Source organism: Eptesicus fuscus, chromosome 18 (genome assembly GCF_027574615.1).
Source record: "Eptesicus fuscus isolate TK198812 chromosome 18, DD_ASM_mEF_20220401, whole genome shotgun sequence".
Lineage (NCBI taxonomy): Eukaryota > Metazoa > Chordata > Mammalia > Chiroptera > Vespertilionidae > Eptesicus > Eptesicus fuscus.
Window position 1 is genome coordinate 38082633 of NC_072490.1, and position 9570 is coordinate 38092202.

A 9570-nucleotide genomic window follows, 5' to 3' on the forward strand; every position below is an offset into this window, starting at 1 on the left:
CCGCCGGGCGGCTGGATCCCTTTGGGGCAAAAGTAGGCAGGCTGTGCTTTAGAAAGGATTTATGTAGCCCTAGCTGGTTTGGCTCCGTGGATAGAGCGTCGGCCTTCGGACTGAAGGGTCCCAGGTTCGAGTCTGGTCAAGGGCACATGCCCAGGTTGCAGGCTTGATCCCCAGTGTGGGACGTCCAGGAGGCAGTCTATCAATGATTCTCTCTCATCCTTGATGTTTCTGTCTCTCTCTCCCTTTCTCTCTGAAGTCAATAAAAATAGTTTTTTAACAAAGAAAGGATTTATGTGTGTGGAGGGGCTGGAAGATGAGGCAGGCCTGGTGTGTGGGCCAGGAGATCTGGGGCTGCAGAGACCACTGGTACAACAGCGGTAGTAGTGTAAGACGTGGATATTTAGCCTCGCTGACGCTCAGCTTCCTCATCTGTGTGGGAAACTGTTGGAAAGTTTGCTAGGGCCTTTTCCAATAAGTGCACATACATGCACGTCCAGGATACATGTTCTATTGTGTCATCCATTTGCTGGATGGTGGACACATTCCAACTCTTACCCACCCTTGATTTTCAGCTTCCTCCTACTTACCCTGCTGCCGGGAATGCACTTAGTGGATTATTAGTAGTAGCTATTGAAACCCAAGTCTGTCTTTCCTCAGAACAATGCCCTCTTCCTGTCACTATTCTCAAGGCCCCACCTTTCCCGTGACTGGATAGAGTTTATTTGCATATTAACTCAAAAAGTACAATGAAGAAAGTGGATCTGCCTATTCATACAATCACCCTGCATCGTTCTCTCCCTGAGTGCAGGCAACTTAAAGTTGCTGGATGTGGCCATCTTACAGATCTGGTAACCATCCGGATGTAGCCATCTTACAGAGGCTGAGAGAAGGGGCATATTTAGCCCGAGAACATCCACCCAATGTGGAGCCAGGACTAGAATGTGAATCTTCAGACTCTAGGCTGATGCGTTATTTACTTTACCTGTGGTTTCAAAAAGGACCCCTTAATAAATGTGTTTTATGTGATCCTCTCAACTCATCAACAGATGGAAGTAGTGTGGAGGGGTTATGTGAGGCCCAGGCCTTATCCACTAGGGGCTTCTGAAGTAATTCCATGGATCTCTACACTTCTGCTTCGGAAGTGCTGATAGGCACCAAGCAGCCTGCCCCATTGATTCACTGATTCTCTTACTTACGTATCCTTTCAGCAAACTCATGGTGAGTACTTAGCTTAAGTAGCTACCTAGTGTTCTTCCAACAAATTCTCTGTTTTTGGCTTCTCCCTTTTCTTTTTTTAAAAAAAATATATTTTATTGATTTTTTTTTACAGAGAGGATGGGAGAGGGATAGAGAGCTAGAAACATCGATGAGAGAGAAACATCGATCAGCTGCCTCTTGCACACCCCCTACTGGGGATGTGCCCGCAACCAAGGTACATGCCCTTGACCGGAATCGAACCTGGGACCTTTCAGCCTGCAGGCTGACGCTCTATCCACTGAGCCAAACCAGTCAGGGCAGGTACCCTTTTCTTAAAATATTCAGTCATTTCTGTTGCTTTCCACGAAAGAGCCCTGATAGGTGCAAAGAGTTTATACTAACTATCTTGGTGGTGGCGCCCTTTTGGGAGGTTTTGAGCTGGAGAGTTTCTGGGGCAGATTTGAGTGTAGATAGGTCCTGCTGGTGGCTGGACAAAGGATGGCTCGGCTCCCGTGGGAGTAGAGGGGAGATAGGAGGCAGGAATATTGGTTAGGTCATATTGAAGACCAGGAAAGAAATACGGAAAGCCTAAGCTATGTCAGTGATTGCGCCACAGACAGGAAAGTGCAGTGATAAAGACCTTGCACTCTGATGACAGATCTGTGTTCGCATCCTGACTGCCACTTGCTTGGTGTGCAAACAAGGGCAAGTCTCTCAACCTCTCCGTCTGTCTCATTCTCTAAAGCAGGCTGGGTAAGGGTGTGTCTGCTTGTGGTGCTGGTGGAAGGATTCACTGAGATCACTAGGGTGGAGGCTATGCACAGTGCCTGGCTCCTAACAAGCATTTGGTAAATGCTGTTATCCATGGACGAGGATGAGGAGAATAATGGATGATGGTGATGGTGATGATAGTGATGATGATGGTGATGATAGTGATGATGATGGTGATGGCGATGGTGATGATGATGATGATGATGGTGATAACTATCCAGGATGGAGATGATGAGTGGGTTTGAAAGGAAAAGTCAGAGATGACTCCTGGAGTTCTAGGCCAGGGGACTAAGGGAGCCCTTTTTAAGAAAAGTAACAACAACAATAATAAAACATACAAAATATATTCATATTGTTCTATGCTTTTGTAGAGTTTGAAAAGTTGGGCATCGGTTATCTCAAACGTAGCTGGTTAGGATCGCCTTCTCTCCCCACTCTGCCTGCCCCTCCTGAGTCCCCTCTCACGTTGGGTGGTGCCGGGCAGCTTCAGGAAGGACATGTGCAAACCTCATCAGCTCTGTGGTAAATCTGTGTGCGTATTCTCAATTTGCAGAACACCTGAATTATATTACATTATCTTATGGTTGTTCATGGGAAGCCAGCATCATTTCCATAAACAGAAAGTGGCTACAGATTCAAATATGATGTCTTAGCTAATGACTTAACTGTTGCCTGCAAAGACTCCAAGCCTGAGGCTTGCTGTGTTTTTGTTTTGTTTTGTTAAAAAGAGAGCTTAACTAGCATCAGAAAGGTGTTTAAGACATACTGGCGCCAAAGTGAGACTTCCTTCCTGCAGTAACTGGCAAGATTTTAAGAGAATTGATGATGGGACACGGAAGATTTCTCTCCGAGGGAGGCTGTGTTATTTACTGCTGGGTCTGTGAACCACCTAAAGCCGTGTCCCAAACTGCCAGTGGCACTCACCCGACACCATGGACAGTCCCGCCCCAAAGACAGGCTGTCCTAGCGCCATGCCACGTGGCGGCACTATTCGGGACCTATGGAAACTGACATCGACAGGTGGACACAGGTAAAAATTAGCTCGGGATTAATCAGCTCGGCCTCTGGCCTGGCTCCCTCGGGCGGCAGGAAGGAGGCATCACCACAGGCTTCTATTCAGAGAGGCAGCTGAGCAGCTGGGTTTGGGGTGGGTCAGGCTCTGCCGAGGGGCTGCTCCAGTCCCCACACGGGCTTGCTGGTGGCATCCCCGGAGCCACAGTGCAGCTCAGAGACCACCACGAAGCAATTAAAGGGACAGGAACCGCCCCCCCCCCTCCCACACACACACATCTTCTAGGCGTTTCCACGGGATCCCCCTTTCCCTATAAAGGAGGTGGAAGCCAGCAAACCGGTCCCCTGGAAATGGGAAGTGAGGGTGAGCTGCTTTTCTGCCACAGTTTTAACCAGTGTGCTTTTCTCAATCCCTGCCCTGCTCGATTTGCTCAAACGACTCCCAGAAAGACGAATAAGCCATAACCTAATCATGGACACCCAAACTGACCTTTGCAAACTATTGGCGTCCTTTTAAAATTCTGTTTCTAGGCTGCGACATTAGCTGTGATGCTCAAAATATTGGCAACATCTCCATTTTAAATCTTTAATTATAGAAAATCTCCAGCATATACAAGAGTCTAGACTCTAGAGAAAACAGTAGGAATACTGAGCACCTCGTTCCCAGGACCCAGTCTCAGCAACGATGAACTCACGACCTGTCTCGTTTCATCTGCCACCACTCCCCCCTTCTATGCTATTACCCCACGAGCTTAGTTCCTGCAACCCCGTGACTCCATCCACAGCACTTCAGAATGGATTACGTTGCTCCACATGCAACTGCTGGTAAGCACGTATGTTTATTTCAAGTTGGTTTGTTGGGTGAGGATTCCAACGCGGTCCACCCATTACGGCAGCATCTTCATGCTGTGCTTCTCTTCCCTCCTCAACCCCCGCCTTCTTCTCCTGTCCCTCATGCTCCTAGTCATCTCGGGAAGAAGGTAAATTCGTGTTCAGAACTCTCAAACGCCTCTGGGGGTTGTCTGCTCTTTGGAGTTCCCACCCACCTCCTTGAGGTACTTGGAGATTGTATATTTTCTACCTATTGAGTTTTCATTCTCAACAAATTCTGTTCTCTGAAAAGAGAGGCTCCAGAGGTGAGAGAGCCTGTGGATTGTGGATGGACGGGGCTCCTTGGCTATTCTGTGCCCAGTGGGGCTGACATCTCTGTTTTTAGAATCGACCGAGGCCTGGTCACTGCTCTGTGGCCCCGGCCAAGTCACTCAACCTCTCTGGGCCCTGATTTCCTCGTGTGCCACACGAGAAAACATGTGTTCACTTATTCTCCTCTTTCTTTCCCTCCACTGGAACCCAGTGTGCCCTGTTAGCTGCTGCAGCAAAATGCCTCGCACGCAGCGAGCACTCACTCATCGGCTGACCCCGTGGGTCAGATGCTCTCAGGAACCCCTTCTGCTCTGAGGCCCTCGTTCCAAGACTGGTCAGTCCCGCCCAGCTCAAGGTGCCCCACTCCTGCTCCTGACGGGGGGCGGGGGGTCAGCTCCCACGCCTGGCTTTGCTTGACTGAGTGAGAAGCAGCTAACTGCAGACGCAGTGGAGGGAGACGTGGATCAGGACATTGGAGGCCACTTCCCCGTGTCCTCGGCTGAACGTCCCCCCGTGGGTGACAGCTCGGCTCCCAGGGCTCAGCTCTATTTCGGTCACCACTTGACACGTGTCACCTTGCAGAGGCCCTCGGGGACAAAAGGCCAGAATCTGCTGGAAGAATGGTAATGTGAGGAACCTTGGCCCCCTGCCCCCGGGGCTTCGGTGTTCTCTGGGACAAGCTGAGTGATGATATCATGGACCTGATTGCTTTCTGGACTTTGCAGGGCCCTTGTGTCTGGGCTCCAGCCGGCGTGAGGCCCCGAGGAGCCTAATTTAGGAAAAGGAATCAGCGGGATGACAGCTGCTGAAAATGCTTGGCTCCACCTTCAGCCAGAGAATTTAAGAAAAAGGCCCTTTGAGACCCCGAGCCCCGGGAGAAGGCCTTTCCTCCCGAGGTCCCGCAGGAAAAGGCTCCCTTCTTGGGGGTGAATGGCCCCCAGAGGTCATCTTGGCCAGCCAGCACCCTCCCCGACACCCCCTACGAGGTGGTCGTTCTGGCTGTGCTTGATTACCTCCAGCGACGGGGAGCTCAGTCTTTCACCGACAACCCGTTTCATGATTTGGACCCTAACTGCTAGACCTGACTTCTCCATCACCTACAACCGTCTTCTTGATGCCACTGCCACTGCCCTGGTTTCACCCTGTGGAGCCACAGAGAACACGTTTAAATTCTTCTTCCTTGCGACAGCCCTTCAGATATTTGAAGGCAGCTCTCGTGTCCCCCTGAGCTCGGACTCCAGGCTAAACATAGCTCTTGCAGCCATTGCTCATATGACATGGCTCAGGCCGCGCCACTGTCCTCATCATTTTCCACTGGATGGAGACCAGCTCTTCCCTGTCCTGCTCAAAGCGCGGGGCCCGGAGGCACTGATCGCAGGGACAGGAGTCGGACACTCACTTTATTCCTCCCGCTGTCACTGTCCCAGCCCAGCTTGGCAGCCGCCCCAGCCCCTTACACCCACAGAAGCCCTCCGCAGTTCTCACACATGCTGCTGCTAAGCCTCCCGCCCGCTCTGGGATTTGGGCAGCTGTGTTTTAGGGCCCAAGCGCAGGGCCTCCAACCATCTGTCCCCATTATAGTTCCGCCTTGTTGGATGCATGCACTTGTTCCCGGCTGTCTGGGTATTTTGGGTCCTAATTCTCTCATCTGACACTGGCGGCCCCTCTCAGCTCTGCGCCCCCTGTGCGCACCCAGCGCGTGGGACTGGGCTGGCGCGTCCCTTCGGGCTCCTGCGCCCTTTGTGGGTGGTCATTCAGCCCAGTACATGGAGCTCCCATTTCTTCACCCCCACGCAAGGCTGCTGGGGAAGCCGGTTGCAAGGCAGACATTCCGTGTGGACGCACACGCCCTGTGTACTGTTAACGGCAACGAGGTGGGGCCGAGGTGCCCCATGCAGTTAGCCGGGCTGCTGCTGACTTCAGCTCTCTGCCTGGAGGGCCGCCCGGTCCCCTCATTGCCCTGGAAACCAGGCAGCGGCAAAGCCCGAGGCAGGACAGGGCTCCTGGAGGCTGATGCCCCCACGGTGAAGGCTCTAGCCTCCTGGCTGAGGTCGCCAGGAAGGGCCCTGGGTGCAGAGGCAGACAAAGGGGATCCTCCTACCTGAACCAGGTCTGCTCACCGCGGACCTGGGGCACCTTTTCCTGGGGCAGGACTCAATGGCTGTGTAACTGGAGTGACCGTAGGTCTCACATTTCTCTGGCTTTCTTTCCTTCTTCCTTCCCCACTCTCCCTGCCTTCCTCTCCTTTCCCTCCTTCCTCTCAACAGGTCCCCATCCCCCACCCCCTGTTCTGAGCACCAGCTCTCTCTGTGCTCACCATTTCTTAGAGGGCCTCTGTCCTCCAGGTCACAGATCCTGGGCGAGATGCATGTCAATCACCAACACCCATGCCCGCTGGTGGTGAGGGGAGGGTCCAGAGCCCCTGGTCTCCATGGGAACAGGAGTTTCTGGGTAGCCCCAAGGCCGAGGTTCTGTCCTGTGCACTCTCCCCAGTCATCACACTCTGGTGTCCAGTCACAACTTCCCAGCGTGACTCTCACACCTGGAGGAGATAGAAGTCTTCTGTTAGGCTCCGGACGGGTTCTTTTGGTCTAGAAGACCTGTCCCCATAATAGAGGGCCTTAACGTCAGCCCAGGTCATTCTGAGATTCGGAATGCTCCTGAGTTTGGGGACAGATCCTGTCAGGGAACAAGTAGCCGTAGGTCCCTGTGCTCCGCTGGGCTGGGAAACTCAGAGAAGCAGCAGCTTTCTGGAACCTTCTGGAGAGAGTGCGGACGCTGACTCGGTCCTGGGTTTGCACTGTGGCTCCTCCCCTCTCTGGCTGTGTGACCTTGTGCCCGCGAACCTCTCTGGGCCTCCGTTCTCCACATCTGTAAAATGGGTTACTCTTTGCTGATCACTGTGAGGGTTCATTCTAGGAACACAGTTCCTGCCATAGAGCAGACACTGTATTTGTGACTTCACAGCCCCGACTCCTCTAGCACCACAAGCTCCTTTTAAAAATCTGAGCTAACAAGGAAAAGAAGTGGTGGAGGGCATGAGGAGTGTAGACCCCAGAGGATACTTGAATTGCAGTTTCAAAATGGTTTCTAATGTGTGTTTCTCACGCAGGTAGCTTTTCTTTTCTTCACTGTTAGGCTTCGTTAGAAAGTCTTTTCAGAGGGCAAAGTGTAGCTACGTTTCAAAAGGAAAACCCTCCCAGGCCTTGCCTTTGCGTGGGACAGCTGTTCTCCCCTCCCCAGCAGGGGTCTGGGAACCCCTCCTGATGAACAGAGACAGGTGGGCCAGGGATGTGCAGAGAAGTGGGGTGTAAATCAGGGAGCTCAGGGTGCTGGGATGGAAGCACTTTTGCACATGGGACATGAGCACGGAACAGTGACGGAGGGCCAGGCAGGGGGGACGTGAGGCTTCGCCGCTCTCTTCTCCTGGGCTCCTGGCCAGGGTTGTGAGTAGAAGGTGAGCAAAGTGGGGAAGATTCCTCCTGCTCCTCTGACCTTCACCTCCCTCCCCCGTTCTCAAGGCCAAGATCTGAGTTCCATAGTTGCATCCTGGCCACTGTCCCACTTCCCTCCTGGCAGGACTCAGCCCAGCCCACTGCCAAAGGCCCTGCAGGTCAAGCTGACCCTTGCCTGACCATCACTTCTCTCCTGGATTTGCCTCCCTCCTTCCCTTCCCTCCCGAGGCTCAGCAGCATGCCATCTCATTAGGATTTCCCAACTCCGCATTCCGCCATATGGCCAGCTCATGCCATTCCGCACGAAGTCAAGTCAGCAGATTTCGTCCTATTTATAGGGATGATGTGCGATTCAGAACTGGCGCCCGGTCTGCCGGCTTGGCTGCCACAATAGACTTTGTTTTCTTTCCCCTTTTTTCTTTATTCTCTAAGTTTTAAAGATAACTATCCTGATAAGTAATATGCAAATATATTCTCACCGGGAAAGATTTTGAAGTAGAGAAATAGAGAAAGAATACATAGAGTGACATGTTTAGGTTCCATTTCATTTTATTCTGATTGTTGACTTTTTGGTGTTTCCTTCCAGTCTTTCTTTCATGCGTTCTTTCCATACGTGTCTGTGTAAGTACAAATGCAAACACAAGTATGTAAATGTGCAGAAGGGAGTTTAACTTTGCCTGGAAGGAATCTGGCCTTTGCCCTGGGTTACCAGGAGGTGATCTCTGTTTGCCTGGGGCCTTGGGCCAGCCAGATAGTAACAATGGGATTGAAGGTAGGGCTGGCCAAGCTGGAAAGAACACCAGTATGATTTAGGGTGCGGGGTTTGGGGCCTGCAATATCAGTTGACTAGACCAGCAATTTTCAGCTGGTGTGCTATGGCACACTGGTGTGCCACAAGAACTTTTAAAACATGCGATACGTGACTATTTAGTCAGGGGCACTGACCTCTTTCCCCTTAGATTGTCAAATTAAAAAATGACAACAGCCAAAACAACAATAGCCATCCGGTATGAACAAATCAAAATTATACTTTTATTTTTTGTTAGAGCAGCAAAAAATAATTACTTCTTTTGGTCTACTGCAGAATTTTAGTAATTAGTGTATGTGTGCCATGAGATGAAGAAGGTTGAAAATCGCTGGACTAGACCAACCGTGGGGTGGGCAATCGATCCATCAATCCATCCGTCATGCAGATGCAATGAGCCCCAGTAAACACTGAGCTCTGGCGCCTGGTGAGCACCGCTTGCCGGCGAACTCTGTGCAGGAGAGTAGCATGTCCATGGCCCACGCAGGGCAGTGGGAGCCCGGGCTGGCGCTCCATGGACTCTGCCCGGTACTTCTCCCGGCTGATGTTAGTCCGCATCTCTTCCCTGTAAGGAACCAGAATGTGAGCACAGGAGCCTTCACGAGCTCTGTGGCTTCTTCCGGCAAATCACTGAGCCTGAGGGTTCCGGGAACCTCCTGAGTTTGCAGTTGGCGTGAGAAGGGAAGGTGGTCTTGGGGACGGTGGCCTCTAACTTTGTAGTTGGCCTAATCTCATCGCAGTGTGTGGCTCTACCTGTGTGTATTTAGAACTGCATAATTGGGAGTTACTTTCATGGCTCTGGAAATTGAATTATTTCACCTTTCTGATGCTTGGAGACCTTCTCTAAGGCTCCAGTGCCTCATTTTTCTTACGTGGGAAATGGGTAATGACAGCACCTGCATCTAGAGTCATTATGAGGAGTAAATGAATGAATATTTATAAAGCTCTCAGGACAGTGCCTGCCATGGGGTGAGGGATGCATAAGACATGATGATGATGATGATGAAGATGATGATGATGATGAAGAAGAAGAAGAAGAAGATGATTTTGTTTCCATACCAGACCATTGAAATCTGTAGCTTATTGTTATTAATGGCTGACTAATGGATACCACTTCTATCCCCTCTGGGTTTCCCACAAAGACAGTTGGGGCTAGAATGTTTTATGGGAAATGATCCTTTTGCTGAG